General features: G+C 45.6%; 1 protein-coding gene across 2 annotated transcripts in view; it reads left to right on the top strand.

Moving 5' to 3' along the window:
* Nucleotides 1–12,575, top strand: part of LOC138575469 (phospholipid-transporting ATPase IK-like) — a 1,193,252-nt gene that overhangs the window by 954,515 nt on the left and 226,162 nt on the right. The gene's annotated exons all lie outside the window — the stretch shown is intronic.

Below are 12,575 nucleotides of genomic sequence, written 5' to 3'. Positions count from 1 at the left end.
GTTTGTGAATGAAGGACGTGTATATGTCGTGGCATTATGCGGTTTGCAGGGGGCCGTCCAGCGTGAGGGGGGATGCTTGGCAGGAGACACGGGGTCTGGAGGTAGACATGGGAACAACAACCCATGCTCTATAGGCCACTTTGAAGTGTACATGGTCTTTGGCACCTCTTGGCCTTTATCGCTCCCTGACAGCTCCACTTGCCAGCACAAGTACCCCGGTGCGAACTGCCTTTGATAGGGCGGGGGGTGGATTGGGGCGGTGGTCGTGCAGACAAGACACAGGAAGACTCGTGAATGGAGACACACTTATGTGGATTGCAGGGGGCCGTCCAGCGTGAGGGGGATGCTTGGCAGGAGACACAGGGTCTGGAGGTAGACATGGGAACAACAACCCATGCTCTATAGACCACTTTGAAGTGTACATGGTCTTTGGCACCTCTTGGCCTTTATCGCTCCCTGACAGCTCCACTTGCCAGCACAAGTACCCCGGTGCGAACTGCCTTTGATAGGGTGGGGGGTGGATTGGGGCGGTGGTCGTGCAGACAAGACACAGGAAGACTCGTGAAGGGAGACACACTTATGTGGATTGCAGGGGGCCGTCCAGCGTGAGGGGGGATGCTTGGCAGGAGACACGGGGTCTGGAGGTAGACATGGGAACAACAACCCATGCTCTATAGACCACTTTGAAGTGTACATGGTCTTTGGCACCTCTTGGCCTTTATTGCTCCCTGACAGCTCCACTTGCCAGCACAAGTACCCCGGTGCGAACTGCCTTTGATAGGGCGGGGGGTGGATTGGGGCGGTGATCGTGCAGACAAGACACAGGAAGACTTGTGAATGGAGACACACTTATGTGGATTGCAGGGGGCCATCCAGCGTGAGGGGGATGCTTGGCAGGAGACACGGGGTCTGGAGGTAGACATGGGAACAACAACCCATGCTCTATAGACCACTTTGAAGTGTACATGGTCTTTGGCACCTCTTGGCCTTTATCGCTCCCTGACAGCTCCACTTGCCAGCACAAGTACCCCGGTGCGAACTGCCTTTGATAGGGCGGGGGGTGGATTGGGGCGGTGGTCGTGCAGACAAGACTCGTTTGCCACAGGGCCTCACCAAGGAGAGGCCATCTAACTGCATGTAAGAGGCAGGCTGCAGGATCTAGTACATGGAAGGCAGGGGGGTGAGTTTATAAATACCTCACCCTCCCAGGAGAATATATGGGTGCAGTTCACCCTGGAGACCCTGGATGCCTAGGCAGTTAGTCAGCAGCAGGCTGGCCTGTGGTGGCAAGGCGGCACGGGCCAGAGGGGGTCATCTTTGTACCCGGTGCCCAAAAGGATGATTTATTATGATCAACCATATTGATTATTTACCGGGTTCAACGGTTATGTCGATTGAAGGTGGGCGGTCAGCGTGAGGGAGGATGCTGGCCGGAGACATGTGGTGTGACAAGACAAGGCACAGGAAGACTATTCAATGGAGACACACTAGATTCATTTAAAAAATCAAAACAACCATTGTTAAAATATCTGTTGGGTTTTATTTTAGATCTTAATTTCAATTGAACATAAATAATAAACATTACACATTGTAAAGTTCCGGTTGCAGCACATCCAGGGAAAATCCGCGGTATTGTCCACTGTCGCTGGGGAAATGTTGTCTAATGGCAAGTACCGCACAGGCAGGTATTACTCTCCGAACGCGGTGTCCGAGCCTCCCGTGAAGCCACCAAGTGAAGCAACGATAGGCCACCAGCCTGTACCACCTGTGAAAATGAAAGATGCAAACTGTATTAAAATGACAAAACTTTCTTATCACTGTCGATTCAGGTAAAAAATGTCATTCTGCTTTGAAAAAAATTCTATCTAGAAAATGCACAATATGGAACCAATTTACATGCATTCGAATGATATGTCGATGTAATTTTATATGTGGGAGACGACCATAACATAGTAGTGGCATCACTGACATCACAACCAGAGTATACTTACTCGTTACTCGGATTACGCAGACGAACAGTGCCGCGAAGTTCGTGCATAAGCACCATCATCATCCTCAACACGGTCCGTGAGAGGCAGGCTTCCCTGAACTCTGGCAGCTCGGTGATGCATTGCGGACTTGGCTCGCCTTCCGAAATGTAGGCCAAGCACCCGGAATTTTCACGGCAGCAGCAGTTCTCCTCCTCAGTTGGCATTAGCTCACACCGATTGCACGTGCACCAGGTGGAGACGCCGTCCATGCGACATGGTCCAGGCTCTTCATCCGTTGACTGGTCCTCCCAACTGCCGTCCGAATCCCCATCGTTTTCGCGTGCTTGCCTTTCCAGTAGTTCCTGCTCGGTGTACTCGGGCTCGTACATATACAGCATTATTGTAGCCATTGTGTGGTAAAGAAAGTAAAATAATTTACAGAGATGGTACAGGTGTTCACAAGGCCTAGAAGCGGCGAAGGTAGCTGACCAGAGCACAGAAACGAGTCACAGAATACTCAAAGTAACACAGAGAGAATAATGGAATCGAAAATCTGCTGCTGTGTGTTGTGAAACGGTGTGTTTATACTTATTGAGGAAAGAGGCGTCCTGCCATTTCCATGGCGACACTTCATTAGCTGAGGCGCAGCGATTGTTGACACGAAACGTGCTTTGGCGTTGGGAAATGGGCGGTACGTGTCTGCTGATGTCAGGCTCAGGGGCGGGGGATTTGATTTAGTGCCGCAAAAGCAGGTGAGCCAGGGCGATGGGGGGAAATGATAGGATTATCAGAAAATGGCGGCTGATTTCGAGTGCGATAATGGACGAAAAGTCGGGTAAGGTCCATAGGAAAGTTTTCTACGATCTACCGAGTTATGCTTAAAAACACATGGCTGAACCGTAGGGACAATAAAAAAAAAGTCCCGGAACTATCCTTTAAATGTTTGTCTTGGCCTTTTAGTAGTTGGGCCCAGCGTTCCTGCGTGGTCATCTGCTTTTTTGATATTCTAAAAAAGTCCTTGAATAAATTTATTTTTTCCCTCAAGGCGGGACAGATCATGATGATGTGAAATAGAGTCTCTTTAGTATTTTCAGTATTACAGAATCGGCAGACTGAAGATTTAGTATCTGCCTGTTTGATCTTGCTCAGATAATCGCGGGTCGGTAAGATGTTCAATCGAAACCGTAAGAAGAGATCTCGCATGTGTCGATCTGGAAAGCATGACAAGTATTCCTGATGTCGTTTATATTTTGTCTGGACACTGAGGGTCTTTATCCAGTCATTCCTCTGTATTGTTTGTTTCACATATTGTGGTCTGTTTATTAACATTTCTTCAGTAATGTCTTCTTCTTTCATCTGGCACTTGATCCTGGTAAACCATTGTTGCAAAACCGTAGCATTTACCGCATTCTGTTTAGCGCGATTTAGTTTCTGCAAAGCAGAGGCTGATTCATACATGTTCGGCGCTCTCACAGATGCTTTCTACGATAATCAGAAAATAGTCAAGGACTTTAACTTTAAGTATGTTTAGACTTTACGGGTGCTACATTTCTGGATGTGGCTGAAATTCAATACATTTGTTCAACTTCCTTCAAATAAAAGGCGGCTGAACCTGTTGAATTGTTAAGAAAGAGCTGCATGTTTCCGAGTGCATTTGGCCCGAAGTAAAACGTTTAATACAGAAGCTACCAAATGCCATGAGTTTTTGATTGAAATCAATGGAGTTTTACTATTCCCGAAGAAACTCGATGCTTTGTTAGCACATTTAACTTCTTTCCGTATATATTACCAAAGTCTACTAGAAGTATTGAACTTTAAGGGAGTTTTAGAGATCTGTCCCACTAGTTTGTCCTTGCTCCTCGAGTCCATTGGGGAAGGCTGACATTTTCTGAATATTACACGGATTCTCCCAATGCTGCATACAAGCCATATCTTTAGTATTATAGTATCATGTTTTTGCAGAACTGAATTCCAAAGTGCAGGTCCACGTGCATAGAATGTACGACGTGCACCTAAACTGGTATTATTGAAAACAGAAGTCAGTCTATATATTTGTGTATCTTGCTTAAGTAGTGTGATGTAGTGGTCAGAGTATCTGAATTCGAGAATTAGTACTTTGCTCAAAAATCACCTTGGACGTACCAATGACAATCTGTTTGCCCTCATGTATAAGTGCCCAACATAACGTAGGAATACGTGTTATGTGTAGGGGGTGATTATATCATATTTGGTGTGTTTTGACCACAAACCATTGAATATTGTATAACCAGTCTTTCTGAGGGTGGTGATTCCAAGAAGGATTAGGTAACACCACTCATAGTCGTAAGTGAATTGTGTTGCCACATATTTTTGTGTCAAGGATTCCTGTTCTAATGTATAATAGGTGTCACATGTTCTGTCAGATAGACCTGACGTGGTTGACCAGAGACAGGAGGGGATCTGGAAAGGACGGCTGCACGGGAAAAACACACCTGTCCCTCACAACCTATGACACATAACCAAATAATGTGAAAAGCAAACAAACACACATTCATAATGCCCTAGAAAATGAAAGGGGGAATTAATCAAGCATATTTTACACAGACCATTAGTAGATGTCCTTGGTATGCGTGGAGAAAGCTTTTCATATAGCAGGTCCTAAACAAAGCCATTTCCTTTTGGAGTGCATTTCCGGTGTGAACGTATGAGGCCTTGTTGGGACACATTGAAGTGTAGTGCAAGGCAGATAGGTGCTCCTCCTATACAGGAGTGACCAACCGGGCTGAAGACTGGGGAGCACAGTGCTGAAGCAGTGACAGTGGAGTTGAAGCGAAGGCAGTTGCACAGGATAGCCAATGACGGACGGGCTAACCGGCATGTGAAATGTCACCTCTCATAAATTAAGCACTCGGGTGAGATAATGAAAAATTATAGAAGTCGGTGCCACAAATTGTTTCTGAGACGGACTGCAAAGAGTGCAAAATCCGTCCCAAAAGTTGGCAAAGCAAGGCTAATCTCTGACAACATGAGCTCTCATAACTGGAAATGTGTTACAGGATATAAACATTATTTTGTTTCATCCTTTAGAACTCTTGCATAATAATTACTGCAGAAAAGTATTTTTGTTAAAAAAATAAAATAAAAGGCCATGATAACATAAAACCGTTTCCTGCTCAGAAAAAAACTGTCCCTTTCCTGCCAAAAACAGCAAACAAACAGTATTTTTGCTGAAACGTATTTTCTTTCACTGCACTGTACTTTCTGAGGATTGCCTCCACCCCTGACTAAACCTTCTCAGAAAGTTCCCACTGAATCCAATTGAGCATCCAAACAACTGAGGTAGTATATAAGTAGTTAAAGACTTAAACTGTACATAGTCCTCTCTTTTCATCGTTTAACTTGGCCATCCGAAGAGCACATTTCTCATTATTTTGCCCACAGCCTTCCGAGATTCAGTGCATTATTTTGCCACTAGGTGGATCATTGTTATTCATTGTGGGCTAGCGCACATGGACCTGTATCTCCTGGATCTGGCCACAAATGCCCTCTGAAGAGATGGAGTGACTTCAAAAACTCAGGGATACGGGCACCTGTCGTTCTCTGTCATATCTGTGGATGCAAGGTTGTGTGCTTGCCTTGGTGTACCCAAAATAGATTGGGAACCACAATTCAATCTTGTTGAACCTGTCTTATCAACTTGTCACCCTTTTTCGATCCACTCCAGTAAAGTTATTTTTAGTTTTGGCTATTTGGTGGCTCTGAAAGTGCTACCTTTAAGCCAAAACCATTGACATTAAAATAAGAGCTTCAAATAGGGACTTTGAATGAAGGTCTCTAATGCTTTTCAATGCAGCTGACATATGAGGATGGATTTGCGTTTTTCGGCTGTGTTTACCACCCATTGAACACCCATCTTTAAGTGAGATCTGTATGATTTCACTCCCATTCTGAACCATCTCACTCCAAACCACACCCCGTTTGCAGTCTTTGCTTTCATTTATATTGTGTGCTGAATTTTTTCAGCCACATTTACTTCCAAAATGGAAAAAACCATGTGTTAATTTTAATGAAAAGATATTTTACTTGAGTTATACTTTAACAATATTTACTGCAGCTTTTAATATGTTACAGAACAAGGGCAGGTGGAGGGCCCGGGAGGGAAGTGCTAAGGGGAACCAAGAAGGAGAACCTCAGGCTAGATGCTGGTGCAGGCGACTCTCATGGGTGGAATGCAGAGCCGCCAAGCAGGGGCCCGCAAGGGCAGTGCAGTGGAGGGGGTGCTGTTATCGACTGGGAAGAATGGCCTGGAATCCTGTGGGATTCATGAGGATCAGGCAGCTGGTCACAGCAACAGTGGTGTATAAACAGGTAAGGGAAAGAGGGAGAGAGGTAGAGAACAGCAGAGTCGTTTTGAGCACTTTCCAGAACTTAAGGAGGTCTGGCTCAAGTCTGAGAGGGGCAGGGTGGCTGGTCCAAAGGGAGGCCCCAGCTGAAGAGAGACCTGCCCCCCCACTCTCTGCTTGGAGAAGCGTTTGACAGTCAAAGAGTTGGAGTTAGAGGAGCGTAGGACTCTAGCAGTGGAGCATTTAGGGAGGGAGAGTTGAAGATAGTGTGGTGCCAGGCCCCAGAAGGCCTTGTGGATGATGCAAAGGGTCTTGAATTTGATATTTGCAGCCATCAGGAGACAGCGGAGGGATTTTAGGGCTGGGAGATATGGTGCCTGGGCTTGAGGCCAAGGATACATCTTGCAGCCCTATTATGGATTAGCTGGAGGGGCGTTAGGCGGAACGAGGGAGATTCAGAAAGAGACTGTTGCAGTAGTCCAGCCTTGAGAGGACCAGAGCTCTGGAGACATTGAGCTCTGGGGGATGATGTGAGGGGTGAAGGAGAGAGCAGAGTCAATGATGAGCCTGAGGTTTTTGGCCTCACAGGATGTGGGGGTAGAGGGCCCAAAGAGAGTGGCCAGAGGGTAGGAGTAAAAGAGGGTGCATGTGTCCCAATGAGAAGGATCTCTGTCTTACTAGCATTAAGAAAGATATTGTTAGCTGCACATCATGCGTGAATGGTGGACAGACAGTCCGGGATCAGAGAGGAGGAAGAGGTACTAGAGGGAAGTTTGAAGGAAAGCTGTTTGTCTTCACCTTAACATAGGAAATGAGGAGAGAAGGAGTAAATCAGGTGATCAAGACAGGAAAGATAAATATTGAAGAGCCAATGGTGACAGGTAGAGAGTGAGGTAGTGGAGGAGAAGGGGCCCAGTTGCAGCTGGGAAGGACGGTTAGTGAGGAAAGAGGTCAGCCAATCCTGTGCCCGGTCAGTGATGCCGAGGGTGTCAGAGTCATTTTATAGCTAGAGTTATTGACCATGTCAAAATAAACAAGTAACTGTTATAGTTACATTGTGTTCTAAAATGGCTGTAAAAATGGCTGTGTACTGATTTGTGGGGGTTGGTCTAGTGTGCAGTATGTTAGTGATGTCCCTGTGATTTAATTGGATCTGCAGTATGTTCTTTTTTCGAGAAGGTAGCTATTTTCTTTCACTCACGAGCAACTTCAGTAAAAGAAGTGTTTCAATACATTATTTTCTTTTTGCTTTACGTTTCCCATTTTCTCTCTTTTGCATGATAGGGCACATGAACCTACTCTTGGTTCGTTCTTATATCAATCTATATGTGACATTGCCATTATTAACACCTTAGGCTCAGTATTTACACGGTTCAGGCACTTAGATCACAGGCTGTTGTCGAAATTTACTGGGACACTATCAAGGTTGTTTGATATGCCTGTGGTGCTGGAAATAAAATGTGAACCTTTTGCTTCATGCATTTAAATGTCATACGGTACTTGGAGTTACTGGCAGCCTGTTGTGGGAACGTGTTGTGTTTATCTGTTTATCCGGAAATGGAATGCAAACTTTTCATTTTGCATAATTATACGTGATTATGCACTGAAAGACATTAGTTTTTCTTGAGTTCAGTCTTGCCAATTAGAGCCGATGTCTCCTTAAGATAATGTTTACATGTCACGTTGTCGCAGTGCAAATATGTTATCGCAGCAAGGGACGATAACTCTTCTCATTCTCACCAGGTGGCTGCGAGCTACACAGTAGTTTTCAGTCTAACCATCCAGGTTACTTTAGGCTACCCCCATGGCCATTGCTCCAGACTAACATTCAATGGACTGTGCAACCAGAAGCGGCATTTGCTAAGAACATTTATACTGAGACTGTCTCTATCTATGCTTTTCCCCAAAGATGCATTTAGAGAACAATTGCTTCTGTGTCTTTCACTCCACCTTCCCCCAGACATTTTGTTTTCTCAAAGCTGCAGATATTAAAATATATATCTATGGCTCCTATTCTGTAAATAGCTGTGCTGTGTGTCCCTATCGTTCCCTATTATAGCGCAATCTTAGCTAGTTCACTTCTCATCCCCTTTATACAATCTGGGCCCTGCAAGTGGCTCATATGGTAGCAATAGTATTGTGTGTGTTGTTCGTGTGACTTGCTTTGTGCAAGGGTCCATGACATTAGTATGCAATATGTTTGTTTTCTCTAGACAAAAGTCCATGGCACTTGTAGAGCTACCACACGACTCCCTACACATCATGATAACTTTCAATGGACTGTGCAGCCTGAAACACCAACTGTGACTCTGTGTCCTTTAACTGAGACTGTCAATGTTTTTCTATCGACTTATTTTAGGGTGAACCTAAATCGAGCAGCTCTTCGGATATCCCTACACTTCTGCACCCTACCACCATGATAGTCAAGGAAAACCTTACATGGCTGTAATGCCTGCAATGTCCCCTTCTGGGATGCTGATACAGGATCACATATGTGTTCTATTTCATCAGTGCTGCAGAGCAACACAACAATCAAACCTGAGCACAAGTATTAAAAAATAAAAGATGACATATTTGTCAGTGCCCCATTTCTTTCGATAACCACCAATAGAAACCATTATGCAGGGGCAATTTTACCCTGCAGAAAATGTCTCCCAAAAGTGCTTTGAATCAAAACTTCTTGATTCCATCCATCAGCTCAATATTGTTCGTGGTTTTATTAACCCAGTTCAAAAACCCCATGGGGTGCACCCATAGCATTTCGATCCAGTTTAGCTTCTGAGACACAGGTGACTCTGGACCCAATGAAGGTCCTGCCTCTCAATGAAACCTGCAGCCAAGGAATATTTTGGATTGTGGCCCTGTATCCTTAGTTTCTGGGTGTCCTGAGGACCAATTATTTGCATATGCAGGACAAGCACACACGGTGTGCTACTTGGAGAACACTTACTGTATTATCCATTTAAACATATCTATGGGGTCTGGCCTTGCCTGAAGATTAATGGCATGCTTCAGCTGTCATTTACTAGACAGAAAAGCCATACTCCAGCAACCCTTCAAGCACCACGAATGTCTCATCCAGGAACACCATGGGCCTCATTACGAGTCCGGCGGTAACCAGGCGGTTTTACCATTCCGCCTCCGCGACTCCCAGAATTACCAGGGCATTACAGCCCCGGTGTGGAATGGGGAAGTGGAAATCTTGTGATGGTGCTGGTGTTTCCACGTCCACCTGCAGGCGGGAGGTGTTCAACCCGCCAGGTCAGCCCTGGCGGGAAGATCACCTCCCGCCTGCAGGACTCGGGATCGGGCAGGCCGGAATTAACAGTGGCGGCAGGTTTACCACCACTGTTAATTCCGGACCGCCCGACCCGTAATGAGGCCCCATGTCTTGGAATCCCTGCCTGCCTAGATCCACTGTTTTGCATGCAAGCCCTGCTTATCATTTTTTGATGTTAAGGGTTGTTGATGACAGCATAGAAATACCATAGAACCATAGAACACCAGAAATACATTACCAAATCATACTGCACACACACAAAATGCATAGCAAAACTTAATACCCACTGTGTCCCAGGATCCTACTGTTTTACTTTACCATAACAACACCATAACTGTACTCCACAAAAACAGCACGTCATCCCCAAATGTAAGGAAGGCTTCTTTTTTACCCACCCAGATGCTTGTCCAGATCTGTTTTTTCTATTGCATTCTGCCTTTTCTATTCTAAATCCAGAACTACTAGCCCCAGATTGCAAAGCAAACCCAAGGAATTTATAAGCACTTACAGATTGGAATGCATTATGTTGGAAATGTATCTACTGTAGCAGCAGCTCTAGACATAAACACAGCACATACTGCTCCCACAGGCCATTTTAGCACAGGGCAGCTGAACAGTCTACCATTTCTATGCACGAGCTTGCTGAGGTTGACTCTGTTCATAAATTGAATCTGTGATGAGGTGACTGCATATATCTGAGTTGCGCCACAGTTCGCTCATCATATTCCTTAATGCGGGATTCCGTGCTCTCACACAGTACGGCAAAATGTAATGTATGGGAATGTTAGTGTTCAGAACCACAAACAAGCTCGGCAAGACATTGCACTCTCCATTCAGGACTTGGTAGGAGTGATGTTTTACAAAGTGGGGAGGAAAGAGAAAGTAACAGTCTTTGGAAAATAGATACACAATTTCCTTCCTAAATACGGATGGTTGCCATGTAGAGACACCTACGCCTCTAACCACACATCATCTCACCTACAACAGCATGCAGCACCACACATCAAACCATCTCCAACAGTATACAGCACCACACACCAACCTCACCTCCAACAGCACCACACATCACTCCACCTACGACAGTATACAGCACCACACAACACCCCACCTCCAACAGCATGCAGCACCACACATCAAACCATCTCCAACAGTATACAGCACCACACACCAACCTCACCTCCAACAGCACCACACATCACCCCACCCACGACAGCATACAGCACCACACAACACCCCACCTCCAACAGTATACAGCACCACACATCACCCCACCTACAACAGCATGCAGCACCACACATCAAACCATCTCCAACAGTATACAGCACCACACACCAACCTCACCTCCAACAGCACCACACATCACCCCACCTACGACAGTATAAACTACAATAGACCAAAGCCTCCCACCTCCTACAGTATATAGTGCAACAATCCACAGCAACCAATTGTTTCAATGAACGCTACATCATTTACTTGTCATTTCCTCTTCTGAGAATGTGATTTTCCATTGGTGAGGTAGCAGATGACGGACCATACAAGGGAAATCCTGGGAGTTAAGAGCCATCTCTGGAATTCTCGAGTTGATTTCCGAGTGCCCGAAAGTACCGTCAGATTGGCACACATCTCTGGGCTGATGATATTGGGTATTGTGGACAACAGGCTTACAATTCGAAATACAAAATGGTGCCCTTTGACTAGGGTAGGGTTGGTACACAATGCTCACAAGTCTTGAGTTTAATTGTTGCATTGAGCACTGCTTCAGTGCCGCTATCAATGCGGGTGCCGTTAAATAGGGCCTATCACATGTTCCACCCCTGGTAGATGGACACCCACCATGTGAAAAGGTATGAGCACCTAGCAAGAGTCCAGACATGATTCAGGCATGCTGCAGGAGGTTAACATCTACATATCAGTAAGGCGCCAACACCCTGCAATAACTCAACCCAAAATAGAAGTGAAAGGAATGAAAAGCGTCCCTTTTCACACTAACTAGGCCTTGGAACACTGCCAATCACATTGTAATGTACCAAGCAGGTTCTGATGCAGATGCTAGGACCCCAGAGTAACCCACCTAAAATTCAAAGTGCAGCCCAAACAGTAGTGCACGTTTCAATTAAACATTGTGTTTCTTTTTTGTTTGTAGTCGCAGTTATTCAAAAGTACTATTTGTAGAGGGGAAACTAAAAATGGCTTTGAATGTCACTGGATGAGCTGTAATTTATTGATGAGTCGTTTTGTATAGCAGAATGTCTGCTATTTAGGAAGAGAAGTGTGAGGGTTAGCTGGAGCAGATGGGGATATGTGGATGTATGCATTGCTCCATCCCTGTGTGCTGGGTTGTTTTTTAGGTGATACATTATTGTGACGTCTGGTTGTCTCTATACCCAGAGGGGAGAATCCAAGTACATGTTTCTACCGGTGCATGCAGCAGACATAGCGGAGAAAGCTACACGACTGGAAATTGGGTGTATGCGCAGGAGGGAGCAGAGAGGGCTGTGGCTAGCGAAGGGGTGGGGATACGAGCAGGGATTATGCTGAAAATGCAAGGAGAATAGTTTATGCAGAGAACATTGGGAAGAGAAATTGTTAAGTAGGTTAGTGGGGACTGGGCACCGGGAGTGAAGGGAAATGCACCCTGGACCGACCAGTGATCCAGTGCCCTTGGTGGATAATGGAATGACACGTGGTGCCAGCTGTGCTTGGTTTTGTAGTCCTGATTAGTTCTGTGTGGCATTGGTTCAGGTGTGTCCCACTTTCTTTGTCCCTGCCTGGCGACTGCTTGTGGGTATGCTGTGATGTTCTGTGCCCATAGCTGCTGGGCTAGATGATGTGGCAGCTTTCAAATAGCCGGTTGGTGCAAAAGTGGCACATTGTATTATATGTTTTGTGATGTTTGATGTCATGCTGTTTTAACACATATAATTAATGCTTCTATTCCTGGCATCTCCATTTGCTCAAAGTGTTTAATCTTGGGCAAATCGGTGTACATCCCTGTGCCTCAGT

Source organism: Ambystoma mexicanum, chromosome 1p, assembly GCF_040938575.1.
Source record: "Ambystoma mexicanum isolate Mex_15411 chromosome 1p, UKY_AmexF1_1, whole genome shotgun sequence".
Taxonomy (NCBI): Eukaryota; Metazoa; Chordata; class Amphibia; order Caudata; family Ambystomatidae; genus Ambystoma; species Ambystoma mexicanum.
The sequence above is the reverse complement of the archived record's forward strand: the minus strand, read 5'-3'. Positions and strand labels throughout refer to the sequence as shown.